The sequence below is a fragment of the Elephantulus edwardii genome, unplaced genomic scaffold (assembly GCF_000299155.1).
Source record: "Elephantulus edwardii isolate Elephantulus edwardi_28Jun2011 unplaced genomic scaffold, EleEdw1.0 scaffold00429, whole genome shotgun sequence".
In the NCBI taxonomy this organism is placed as follows: domain Eukaryota; kingdom Metazoa; phylum Chordata; class Mammalia; order Macroscelidea; family Macroscelididae; genus Elephantulus; species Elephantulus edwardii.
In genome coordinates, this window is record NW_006400179.1 from 1,066,088 (window position 1) to 1,079,011 (window position 12,924).

Here is a 12,924-nt window from a genome sequence, read left to right on the forward strand (position 1 = left end):
TTCCATCTTCTTTTAATACTTCCTGGATCATTTAACATTCTGCCGAAAACATCCTTGATTATAGCAACTCGAGGTTTGAATTTGTTCTTCAGTTCCTTGAGCTTAAGAAATGCTGAGAGAGTTCGGCCCTTTTGATTTTCTGACTCCAACTAGTTGCACATTTCATTGTAATATCACCTGAAAAATCAATATAAAAATGTTGTTGTGTCATCAAGTTGAGTATGATTCCTAGTGACCCTCAGAACAAGAGGGTTCTTGCTCTATAATCTATGATATGCTTGAGCTCACTGTTGCAGTCACTGCGTCAACCCATTGTGATGAGTCTCCCTCTCTTTCTCTGATTCTGTACCTTTCCCAGCATGATATCCTTTCCAAGGAGTAGTAACTCTGTATAGCATGCTAAAGTTATCCAAGACAAAATTTCACCATTTTTGCCTCTAAGGAACATCCTAAGAGCACTCCCTCCAAGATAAGCAGAAATCCAAAATATAAACTAGGATGAATTATAAACTACTAATATGTCAGGTTGTTGTTGTTGTTGTGTACCGTCAAGCTGGAACTGACCCACAGCTGACCTTCCAGTGAGTTTTCAGAGGCAGTCAATCGCACAGTAAGAGACTGCCCATCCTTCTTCCATGGGTCAGCTGGTAATCTCGAACAGCTTGCCTTCAGGATTGCAGTGAAGTTTCTTACCTCTAGACTACTGCCAGGGATGTAGTCTGTCTCCATAGTTTTTCAATCTATATACAGAACAGATCATCTGGGAGGCAGGGCTGTATGAGGAGGAATGTGGCATCAGGATTGGAGGAAGACTCATCAACAACCTGTGTTATGCAGATGACACAACCCTGCATGCTGAAACTGAGAAGGACCTGAAGTGCTTGCTGCAGAAGATCAAAGACTGTGGCCATCAATATGGACTGAAGCTCAACATCAAGAAAACAAAAATTCTCACCACTGGGCCAATTGGCAGCATCATTATGGATGGTGATGAGATTGAGATTGTTAACAGTTTTAGTTTGCTTGGCACCACAATTATCACTCTTGGTACCAGCAGCCAGGAAATCAAGAGACAAATTGCATTGGGAAAGTCGGCTGTCAGGGACCTCTCGAGAGTATTGAAGGGCAATGATGTCAATTTGGAGACTAAGGTGCACCTGATCCAGTCTATTGTCTTAGCAATTGCTTGCTATGCATCAGAGAGCTGGACAATGACTAGGGATGATAGAAAGAGAATTGATACCTTTGAGCTGTGGTGCTGGAGAAGAATATTGAATATACCATGGATTGCGAGGAGAACAAACAGGTTCGTTCTTGAGAAGGTGAAACCATGATGCTCCTTCCCTGACATTCTTTGGGCATGTTACAGGAGGGACCAGTCCTTGGAGAGGGACATCATCAGGGTGGAGGGACAGTGCAGGAGAGAAGAACCTCGATGAGATGGACTGATTCAGTCACTGGGGCAGTAGGGGTAGGTGTGTCAGAGGCAGGGTTGGCATAGCATAGAGCAGGGTTTGGGACTCTTGTACATACGGTTGCTATGAGTTGCAAATAACTTGACAACACATAACAACAACAACAACAACAACAGCAACAACATATCAGGTTTGTCTCCTTTCACCATATCTATTCAATCTGTCTGCTGAGCAAACCATTTGAGAAGCTGGACTCTGAAGAACATGGCATCATGATCTGAGGAAATTGCCTTATGCAAATGATGCAACCTTATGTGCTGAAAGTGAGGATTTGAAACTTTTGCTGCAGACTATCAAAAACTACAGTCTTCAATATGGTATATTAACATCAAGAAAATAAAAGTACTCACCACTGCACCGATAAGCAACATGATGATAGATGGAGAAAAGATTAAAATTGTCAATAATTTCATCTTACTTGGATCCATAGTCAACACCCTTAGTACAAGTAGTCAAGTCCTTAGTACAGGGAGATCAAGAGATGTATTGCATTGGGCAAGTCTGCTGTTAGGGACCTCTCCAAAGTACTGAGGAGCAATGATTTCATTTTGAAGACTAAGGTGTGCCCGATTCAGGACATAGTCTTCTCACTCACTTGCTATGCACCTAAGAGCTGGACAATGAATAAGGATGACAGGAGAATTGATGTCTTTGAATTGCCATGTTGGAGAATATCCCACGGACTGCCAAAAAGAACAAACAGGTAGGTCTTGGAGAGAGTGCAGCCAGAGTGCTCCTCAGAGGCAAGGATGATGAAACTTGATTTTACATACTTTGGTCATGTTGTTAGGACAGGCTATTTCTTCTAAAGGGACATCATGCTTGGAAAGGTGGAGGGTCAACAAGAGAAAGATCCTCAATGAGACATACTGGTACAGTGACTGCTACAGTGGGCTCTAGTATGTCAGAATGATTAGGATGGCACAGGATAGGACAGGGTTCAGACCTATTTTGTTCTCTTGGTGGTCCATAGTATGTTCAATACTCTTCTCCAGCACCACAGCTCTAGGGCATCAATTCTGTGCTATTACTGCAACAGGATCCTTAATGGTCTCCTCAAGCATATTTTGCCCATTTCAAATCCATGTATAGTCAAGAACAGAGTAGCTTTTTAAAAAAATGCAAAACAAATCCTGCTAGTTTCCTATTTAAAAACACTTTACAAGCTTTCTTTGTCTTCAGAAAAAAGTTACCAAAGTACTTTTCTGTTCATTCTTCATTTCATGCTTCATATACCACTTACAGTGAGTGGCCTTTAAGGTCTTCATATGTACCATGTTCCTTTCTACCTTAATACTTTGACAAATACTTTTGTTTCCTGTTTCTCATACCTTTTAGCCATACTGTTGTGTTGTTATGTGCCGTCGAGTCGCTTGCGACTCAGCGACCCTATGTACAACAGCCTTAAACCCTGCTGTGTCCTGTGACAATCTCACTGTCGCCGACATACCCACTGCAATTATCCCAGTCATTGAAGTAATCCACCTCATAGAGGGTCTTCTTCTCCTGCACTGTCCCTCCAACCTCCCAAGCATGATGCCCCTCTCCAAGGACTGGTCCCTCCTTGCAACATGTCCAAAGTATTTCAGACGATGCCGAAGAATCTTTGCCTCCAAGGAGCAGCCCAGTTTACGCCTGTCCAGGATGAACCTATTTGTTTTCTTAGCAGTCCATGGTACATTCAATAGTCTTCTCCAGCACCACAGCTCAAAGGCATCAATTCCCCTTCTATCTTCCCTAGTCATTGTCCAACTCTCTGACACATAACAACTGACTGCAAATACCATGGCCTGTACCAGGCACACCTTAGTCTCCAGAGTGACACCATTGATCTTCAGTACTTTGGAGAGGTCCTTAATAGCAGACTTTCCCATGGCAATATATCTTTTAATTCCCTGGCTGCTGGTGCCAAGAGTGTTGACTGTGGAGCCAAGCAAACTAAAGCTGTGAACAATCTCAATCTCTTCACCATCCATCCTGATGCTGCCAATTGGTCCAGTGGTGAGAATCTTTGTGTTCTTGATATTGAGCCTCAATCCATATTGAAGGCTGCAGCCCTTGACCCTCTACAGCAAGCTCTTCAGGTCTTCCTCAGTTTTAGAAAGCAGGGTTGTGTCATCTGCATAACACAGATTGTTGATGGATCTTCCACCAATCTTGATGCCACACTTCTCCTCAGAGAGCCCAGACTCCTGTATAATCTGTTCTGCATATAGGTTGAGAAGGTATGGAGACAGAACACATCCCTGGCGTACACCTTTCCCAATTTTGAACCATGCAGTATTTCCTTGCTCTGTTCTGATGACTGCCTCCTGTCCAAGTTTAGGTTTCGCATTAGCATGATCAATTGTTCTGTGACTCCCATTCTTCTCAGAGTCAGGTACAGTTTGTTATGATCCACACAGTCAAACTCCTTTGCATAATCAATGAAACACAGATAGACATTCCTCTGGTACTCCCAGCTTTCAGCTAAGATCCATCTAACATTAGCTACAATATCCCTAGTACCACGACCCCTTCTAAACCCAGCCTGGACTTCTGGCAGTTCTCTGCTGATGTGCTATTCCAGTCATTTTTGGGTAATCTTCAGCAGAATCTGGCTTGCATGTGAAATCAATTTGTGCCTAGTCTCAGGTCTCAGCTTCAACATACTTCACGGAGACTTTTACTTAATTCCTGAGCCTAGGTTCTATCTCCCAATACATATTTTTCTTGCATGCTGAACCAACCATTCCCTCACTGCTGTTGATGTAAGAGGTCAATGACTCATAGTGTTTCTATGACCAAGAGATCTGAACCCTGTTCTAACCTGTGCCATCCTCACAATCTCTGACTCACTTGAGACCATTGCTGCAGTCACTGAGCCAATTCACTTGATTGAAGGGTATCCTCTCCTTGCTTATCTTCCACCGTTCCCAAGCTATTCCCAAGATTAGCCTGTCCTAGCAATATTCAAAGTATGTGCACAAAGCTTTATCATCTTTGCCTCCAAGCAGCACGCTGGCTGCACCCTCAAAGAGATTTATCTGTTTGTTCCTTTTGCAATTCATGGGATATTCAGTACTCTTCTCCAACACAATAATTCAAAAGGCATCAATTCTTCTTCTGGCATCCTTATTCACTGTTCAGCTCTCAACACCACAACAAGTGATTGGAAAGACCACGGCCAGAATAAGGCACACCTTAAGTTCTCAAACTGACATGCAATGCTGGTCTTTTTTTACAAACTCCCTTAGGTTCTGCTTTTCTGAGAATATCCTGATCTCTCCTTCATATTTGATGGACAGTTTTGCTGGGCACAGTATTCTTGGTTGACAGCTGTATTCTTTTGAGTTTCATTCCACTGTCTTCTTGATTGTTTTGTTTCTGCTGAGAAATCGGCACTTAATCCTATTTGCTCTCCCTTATATATTACTCTTTCTTTGTTTCTCCATAGCTGCTTTCAGAATTCTCTCCTTATCTTTGGTTCTGGCCTTAGTCTTCTTTTTGGTCTATTCCAAATGGTGTTTGCTCAGCTTCTTGAATATAAATTCTCTCATTCTTTATTATTCCCAGAAAGTTTCCTTCTAGTAATTTCCCCACCGCTTTCTTGGTACCTTTACCTGCTTCTTCCTGTTCTGGAATTCCGATTATGTGCATGTTATTCCTCTTAATGATGTCCCACATTATTCTTAAGCTTTCTTAATTTTCTTTCCTTTTTGATTCTGCTCTTTGTTCTAGCAGATCAGTGGTGACAATTATATCTTCTATTTCACTGGTTCTGTGTCCCAACTCTTTTCATATGTCCCTACAACATGTTGACAGCATCTGAAACAGTCGTCCTCATATACTGGATTGTGGTTTCTTGTTTTTTCAGCACCTTTAATGTCTGTTTTGTCTTCATTGTCTTGGGTTGCTGTCCTGTCTTTCACCCATTGAGAATATTCAATCATTGTTCTTTAGAATTCTGTGTCAGAAAGTTCCATTAGACTTTTTGGCTTCAGGAAGTTCATTGCTATTGCATCACTTTTTTTGATGACATCTTATTTTGTGTTTGTGTAAGGTGTGAGGTAGCCTGCTTCCTATGTGACATTGCTGTGGTAGAGTTTTTCATGCCTGAAGCCTTAGCAGGCTCTTGATCTGCTAATCTTGGCTCAGGAAGTCACTGCTCCAAAGGAGCACAGGGCATCTACCCTGCCTGCATTTCTCTGTGAACTTTTTACTCAAGGGAAGACTTGCTTCAGTTTGCACCTGTGAATTAGCAGCCTTCTTTTTTATGCAACTGCTGCAGCTAGGCAGGTCCAAGGTGCCCAGGGCTAAAGGCAGCTCAAGCTTTTGTAGGAAGGAGAGAGAGAAAATGGCATTACCTGTGATATTGGTGTCCCTGGCACAGTGTAGAGGAGTGACATTGGGTTGTTCTCCAGGTGGCTATGTGTCTAGGCAGTAGGGCCAGTACCTCCAGGTGGCAGAGCTGGGCTCCTAGGCAGCAGGTGGGAGCTTCCTCTTGGTAGGACCATGGGGCCAGGTCCTCCAGGTGGTGGGGCTGGGCCATTTCGGTAACTAGTAGAAGCATCTAGATGGTGGGGCAAGGTCTGACAGGTGGTGGGTTCTGGGGTCCAGATGGCAGGACCAGTGCCACTAGGTGCAGAGGCCGAGGCCTCTAGACAGAGGAGCTGAGGGCCTCCAGGCAGTGGAGCCCATTCTAGTGGCCCAGGCTGGAGATGAGTCTAGGCCCACTAATAAATATTTTGGTTTTTGTTTTGATGTCTTTTCTTTTTTTAGAAAAAGAAATTTTAATGAAAGTTTACAGAGACTTAGAGTTTCCAATCATTCATTGTTGCACTTTTCTCCCTGGCTACTCCCAGCCTCCCTCCACCCCCGCCCCAATTCACTCTTCTCTTTGAAAAGTAAAAGAAAAACTCTTTCATTGTTATGCAATCCCTCCCCACCAAGTCCACTCCACTGTGCACCCTTCATTCTAGACTCCTTTAATGACAATAATACCCAATCATATATCTCTTTTTAACAGTTCTCTCCCTCATCTGTTTCAATGCAGTATACATCATTCCTCCCCTCCTTCTCTGTCTTCCCTCAACCCCGATATCAGTCCCATTTTACAACAGTGGCCCTATGCAATATTTGTCCTTTAGTGACTGAGATGTTTTACTCAGCATAACATCCTCCAGGGTCATCAATTTTGTATAATATTTCATTAATTCCTTGTTTTTCAATGCTGCATAGTATTCCATTGTGTGAATATACCAGAGCTTCTCTATCCATTCATTTGTTGATGGGCACTTGGGTTGTTTCCAACTCTTTGCTATTGCAAACAAAGCCACAATAAATACTAAGAAATTTTTAAGACATGTACCTAATTAATCAACTGGAACAGATCCACAGTGGCTGTGATGACTAAGTGGCTGTCACAAGGCTGTAAATTGTATTGAAAGAGACTGTCCATGTTTCTCCTCCAAAGGAAATGGGACAACATCTTGTTATTCTTGCTTCTAAAGCTGTACTTCTTCCAAAACAGATTTGTTTATTCTTCTGGCATTCAAAGGTATTTTCAATCATCTTCACTAACACTGTAATTCAAAAGTATCTAATCTTTGGCGTTCCTTATTTATTTTCCAACTTTGGACTGTACCATGGCTTGGGTTATGTTATCCTTACTCCAAAGTGACATCCTTGCTATTGAGGATGTTCAAAAGGTTCTTTGTATATACCCAATGTAATGTACCACTTGAATACTGCCTCCATGAGTGTTTATCCAAGCAGAAGGAAATCCTGACAACTTCAATCTTTCTACTTCTCTATCAGTTTGTTACACTGCAGTGGCTCCTACGTTGTGATGCTGGAAGCTCTGTCACAAGTATATCAAACACCAACACTCCACCATAGTGGATAGACTTCAGCAGAGCTCTCAGAATAAGAGAAACTAGGAATCAAGACTGGGGAATCACTTTTGAATAACTAGTTGATAAAAACCTTACAAATTGTGCCAGAAGATGAGCTCCCAGGTTTAAAGGTACTCAAAACATGGCTGGAGAAGGGCTGCCTCCACCAAAAGGAATCTATTACAATGATGTGGATGCTTCTGAAATTTCTTTCCATTAGGAAAAAAATGAGAAAGAGGGAACATGACAGAGTACCAATCATTTTTTAAAAAGTAGTAGTGGGGCAAGACTGCTTTTGAATGTGCTTTACAGGTGACACTTCCAAATAACCAAGAAGTCAAAGCATGTAACTGTGTCTGATGAAAGACTAATTCTTCTAGTCTACATTAGTAATACATGAGTCAAACATTGTTTTCAACATTTGTAATATGCCAAAGACATTTCCAAGATATTGAAAAGGAATTCTAACCTAAATGGTAAGGCAGTAATAACCAAAGGGCCGAAACAAATGGGAGAAAAATGGGATGAATGTAGAGGCAACAGTGTCTGGACCTGTACTAGCTTCCCAGGGAGGATGTACCTCCAACAATGTCAGCAACACAGAGACAATTCCACGAGTCGGGAATGAACCCTATGTTCTACATCTTTTTCTACCTATTCCAAACCAAACTTTCCTCCTATGATACTATTTCTTAATGGGGTTCACAAATTCATTGCAATGGCCACACGGAACTGAAAGATGATACAATCATATGATTTAGTAGGAAGTAACAATTCAGGTTGGAAACACTTAGGATACTATCTTCATTCAGTCAGGACAGTCTGTTCTCAAATGTGTTTATAAGAAATCCTCTCTCTAATCATCAGCCTCACAAGCTTGACCTCTGCCCTGCTCAGATAAGTATTACAAAGGTTCTTTTTGTTCTGTTAATTATGCACCACTTTCCCTGTGCCAGTCAGCCCAGGCCCAAAGAAGTTTGCTGTTAGCTTTGAATCAGCAAACCTCTGACATTCCAATCTCTGATTTCCCACCATCTCTTCTGCTGCTGCCACCACCATTTCTGCCACCAAAGCAACTATCACTGACTCTGCTACTACTACTGCTGTTGTCTGGGCTGCTAGACAAGACAACTCACTTCATTTCTCCATCTGACTTTGCCTTGCTTAGTGGCCTACTGAATAACAAGTTGTGCAGCTAACCCAAAGGCACATGGTTTGAATCCACTAGCCACTCCACAGGAGAAAGATGGGCAAACTCCTCTCTTGTGATTAACTGTCTCTACAAACCTCCTAGAGGGTGTCAACTATAAGTTGGTTTTGACTTGATGTTACTTAACAATCACCATCATCACTCTGTCTCATAAACTCAATGGTAGTGAGATTTCCCTTTTCTGTCTCTGAGCCTGCTCAATTTAAGCTTGGTCCAAGGAAAAATCTGACCAAATCTTATTTACATTATTAGCAAGCTACCCAATCCCTTTGGTGGGTCATAAACAACTCATATTTGCATAGTCATATTCTGCCATGGGGAAAATCAAAGCTAATGGCTAGCAGAGACTTCATGAATAACCCCCCACAGCAAAATAATACTTACAATTTAGGATTCCAATACAAAGAATTTAACCTTTTCTTTTGTGTTTAGTCTCATACTATTAATGTCACTAAATTTTACCTTGTACAAAGAATATAGTAATTATATATAGATTATAATATAGTAACACTAAAAATAAAGTAAAAATATATTACCTTTCATGCTTACAGCATACCTACTATTATTCACCAGCGTAGAACATGGTGTATTTTGTGGCAAGGCTCCTGTAGTCATGACAGTCTGTTGAGGGAAAAAAATATATCTATTTATATAAAGGAGCAATTGTGATTTAGTGGTAAGAAGCAGTGCTGCAATCTCCTAAAGGCATGTAGTTTGAATCCACAAGCTGCTCCTCGGGAAAAAGATGGACAGTCTCCTCCTGGGCAATTTACTGCCTCTGAAAACACACTGGAGGGTCAGCTATGGGTCAGTTCTGACTCAACAGCACACAACAACAACGACATATTTGCAGAAATAAAGTTTGTCTTTCGGGTATTTATTAATCCTCTGTAACGTATTAGGATTGTGCTAGTCAACCAATGCACCAACTATATATGTGAAATATGGCTGTCCAGACTGAGAAGTGCTGTAGGTATAAAAAGAGAATGCATAATGCTTCCTGATAAAACTATAGAGTCATTCTGGAACACACAGGGTTAGTAATGATTATGGTAATAGTGGCTATGGAAACATGCAAAAGGTCTTGGCTACAATGCCTGAAAGCAGGCAAACAGTACCAAGAACAGATGGGACTGATAGCAGTCTCATACCCCTGGAGCATATACCAACATGAAAGGGATCTGAAAGTTCTGTTAGACAAAGACTATTCTCTAAAAAGTTCTTGATAAGGTGGTTAATAAGATCTTGTTCATGAGTACAAAGATGCTTTCTTGAAAATTGTTCATGCCTGTCTATGTTTTATTTCATATTACCTATGATTTGTTAAATATTTACCTACCCCATGAGATCATGTTTTACTGTAAGCTTTGACTTTCTGCTAATAAAAGCAGAGGCTTGACAATCTCTCAGTGTGATTTGCCTGAGGGAGCAGTGACCCTCTGAAAACCCACAAAAAAAAAATAGAATGCAAAATTTCAAAGATATTAGTACAAAAAAAGTTTACAATTTTTCAACAATGATATTTTTTAATTGCAAAAATATTTCAAAGATATTAGTACATATTATTGAATATACAAGGAGAATCTCTCATTTATTCTTTAATAATTCAATTAAGTGAAGACATTATTGTTTATAAGGCATTTTTCCAAAAATATGAATCTTCATTTAGTTCATATTATAGAATATGGCCAAAAAAGATTGTTGTATTGAGGAAAATTAAATAAATCATCATGCTAGATGATGAAGAGATTGAGATTGTTGAGAGCTTCACTTTGCTTGGCTCTACAATCAACACTCTTGGTACCAGCAGCCAGGAAATTAAAAGATGAATTGCATTAAGAAAGTCTGCTGTTAGAGATCTCTCCAAAGTACTGAAGAGCAAATGTCAATCTGGAGACTAAGGTATGCCTGATACAGGCCATCGTCTTTGCAATTATTTGCTATGCATCAGAGGTTGGGAAATGACTAGGGATGATAGGAGATTAGATGTTTTTGAGCTGCGGTGCTGGAGAATAATTTTGAATACACCACAGACTGCTAGGAGAACAAACAAGTTTGACCTAGAAAGGGTGAGACCAGGCTGCTCCCTGAAGGCAAGGATTCTGAAGCTTCATCTGACATACTTTGGTCATGTTGCAAAGCAGGATCAGTCCTTAGAGAGGGATGGATGTCATGCTTGGGAGGGTGGAGAGACAGTGCAGGAGAGAAAGACCCTCGATGAAATGGACTGATTTAGACACTGGGGTAGTGGGGATAGGTGTGTCAGAGACAGTAAGATTGGCAAGGGATAGAACAGGGTTTAGGGCTGTTGTACATAGGGTCGCTGTGAGTTGCAGGTGACTCGACGACACATAACAACAACATGTCCCCCAAATCCTCAAAACTATCACATTTCTTAAACTTTTTACTGTGTACCAGACACCAATATTGAATCCCCTTTTCTGCCAAAATTTCTATGATGTACTTACTAAAAACCAAAAGAAAACAGCTGCCGTGGGGTGGATTCTGACTGATGGCACAAAATGAGCTCCACAGAGTTTTCAATGACTATGCTCTTTCATTCCAAAGTGTTTTAAGGTGGATTTGACCTAACAACCTTTGGGCTGGTAGCTGAATACCTAACTGTATGCATCACCCAGGGACTCTGAAGTAGCTATTATTATTATTACCTAATTTAAGTATGTTCCTCTGTTATTCAAATGGTTTGTGAAGGCCTATTATTTCAGAAGTAGATGGTCAACTTGCTTCTTAGCCTAAAATTTCCATTTAAACCTGTTCACCACAGATGATGTTGCTGGTATTTGAAATACTGGAAGCATAGCTTCTAGCATCACAGAATACATGTCTTTTAAGCACATTAAACAGACTGATAAATGCTGTATCCATAACAACAGACTATATATAAGCATGTACATACATACACACAAACCATGAAACAAGCAGTATCAAAACAGCACAAATCACCCACTGCCAGATCCAAAAAGTGCCAGACAAGTGCTGTACCTGCAAAAGCAAACTATAAACAATAAGCATACAAACATCATAAACAAAACATTGATGGTTTCAGAAATAGATAACAAAATCTCTGCCAGCCTAACAGAACACTGGAGTTGGGTGCTCTGTCAGGATAGAGATTCTGCTTCTCTGAAAGGGGACTAATGCCCCAGTGTGGAAACTATAGAACAATCTCACTGATTTCACATGCAAGCAAGATTTTACTAAAGATCATCCAAAAATGACTGGAACAGCACATCAGCAGAGAACTACCAGAAGTCCAGGCTGGGTTTAGAAGGGGTCCTGATACTAGGGATATTGTAGCTGATGTTAGATGGCTCTTAGCTGAAAGCAGAGAATACCAGAGGAATGTCTATCTGTATTTCATTGACTATGCAAAGGCATTTGACTGTGTGGATCATAGCAAACTGCGGCTGACTCTGAGAAGAATGGGAATCCCAGAACACTTGATTGTTCTAATGTGAAACCTATACTTGGACCAGGAGGCAGTCATCAGAACAGAGCAAGGGAACACTGCATGGTTCAAAATTAGGAAGGGCATACGCCAGGGATGCATCCTCTCTCCATACCTTTTCAACCTATGTGCAGAACAGATTATCCAGGAGGCTGGGCTCTATGAGGAGAAATGTGGGGTCAAGATTGGGGGATGATTTATCAACAATCTGCGTTATGCAGATACACTACCCTGCTTGCTGAAACTGAAGAGGACCTGAAGCACCTGCTGCAGAGGGTCAAGGACTGCAGCCTACAATATGGATTGAGGCTCAATGTCATGAAGACAAAGATTCTCACCACTGGACCAATTGGCAGCATCAGGATGGGTGGTGAAGAGATTGAGATTGTACACAGCTTTAGTTTGCTTGGCTCCACAGTCAACACTCTTGGCACCAGTAGCCAGGAAATTAAGAGGCACATTGCCATGGGAAAGTTTGCTGTTAGGGACCTCTCCAGAGTACTGAAGAGCAATGGTGTCTCCCTGGAGACTAAGGTGCCTTTGATACAGGCCCTGGTCTTCGCAATAACTTGTTATGCATCAGAGAGTTGGACAATGACCAAGGAGGATAAAAGGAGAATTGATGCCTTTGAGCTGTGGTGCTGGAGAAGAGTATTGAGAATACCATGGACTGCTAGGAAAACAAACAGATTTCTCCTGGAAAGGGTTAAACCGGGTGGCTCCTTGGAGGCAAGGATTCTGAGGCTCCATCTAACATACTTTTGACATGTTGTGAGGAGAGACCGGTCCTTGGAGAAGGACATCATGCTTGGGAGGGTGGGACGACAGCACAGGAGGGGAAGGCCCTCTATGAGGTGGACTGATTCAGTGACTGGGATAATCGGGATGGGAGTG